This window comes from Dasypus novemcinctus, chromosome 5 (assembly GCF_030445035.2).
Source record: "Dasypus novemcinctus isolate mDasNov1 chromosome 5, mDasNov1.1.hap2, whole genome shotgun sequence".
In the NCBI taxonomy this organism is placed as follows: Eukaryota; Metazoa; Chordata; class Mammalia; order Cingulata; family Dasypodidae; genus Dasypus; species Dasypus novemcinctus.
Window position 1 is genome coordinate 57,498,485 of NC_080677.1, and position 1,316 is coordinate 57,499,800.

The window sequence follows — 1,316 nt, forward strand, 5'->3', positions numbered from 1 at the left end:
GAAACAGTTTGCTTTCAGCTGGCAAGGCCAGCAGTATACCTTCATTGTCCTTCCTCAAGGGTATATCAACTCTCCAGCCCTATGTCATAATATTGTCCACAGGGACCTTGGTCATTTCTCCCTCCCAGAAGACATCACACTGGTCCATTATATTGATGCTATCATGTTGATAGTACCTAGTGAGCAAGAAGTAACAAGGACTATAGACTTACTTGTAAGTGTGTAAATGTGTAAGCATTTGTAAATGTGTGAGCATTTGTGTGAGAAAGGATGGGAGATAAATCCACAAAAACACAGGGAACTTCCACATCAGTGAAATTTCTAGGGGTCCAGTGGTATGGGGCATGTCAAAATATCCCTTCTAAATCTGGCCCTTCCTATGAGTAAAGAAGAGGCACAACACTTAGTTGGTCTCTTCAGATTTTGGAGACAACACATTCCTCATTGGGGTGTGCTATTCTGGCCCATTTACTGAGTGACCAGAAAATCTGCTAGTTTTGATTGGAGAACAGAACAAGAGGAGGCTCTGTGACAGGTCCAGGCTGCTGTGTAAACTGCAGTACCACTCGGGCCATATAATCCACCATATCCAATGGTGCTAGAAGTTTCAGTGGCAAATAGAGATGCCATCTGGAGCCTTTGGCAGGTCACTATGGGAGAATCACAATGCAGACTATTAGGATTTTGGAGCAAAGCCCCACCATCCTCTGCAGATAAATACTCTGCTTTTAAGAAACAGCTTTTGGGCTGCTCCTGGGCCTTAGTAGAGACTGAACGCTTAACCATAGGCTATAAAGTTACCATGAGGCCTGAATTGCGTATCATGAGCTGGGCATTGTCTGACCCACCAAACTATAAAATTGGGCATGCACAGCAGCACTCCATAATAAAGTGGAAGTGATATATACAAGATAGGGCTCAAGCGGGTCCTGAAGGTTCAAGTAAGTTACATGAGGAAATAACCCAAATGCCCATAGTCACCACCCCTGCCATGTTACCTTTTCTTTCCCAGCCCACAGCTTTGGCCTCTTGGGGAGTCCCTTACAATCAGTTGACTGAGGAAGAGAAAACTTGGGCCTGGTTTATAGATGAAAGTGGACAGCTGCAGCACTGCAGCCCTTTTCTGGGACATCCCTGAAAGATAGTGGTGAGGGAAAATCTTTCTAGTGGGCAGAATTTTGAGCAGTGCACCTGGTTGTTCATTTTGCTTGTAAGAATAAATGGCCAGACGTGCATTTGTACACTGATTCATGGGCTGCTGCCAGTGGTTTGGCTAGATGCAGGGAGTTAGAAAGAACACGATTGGAAAATTGGCG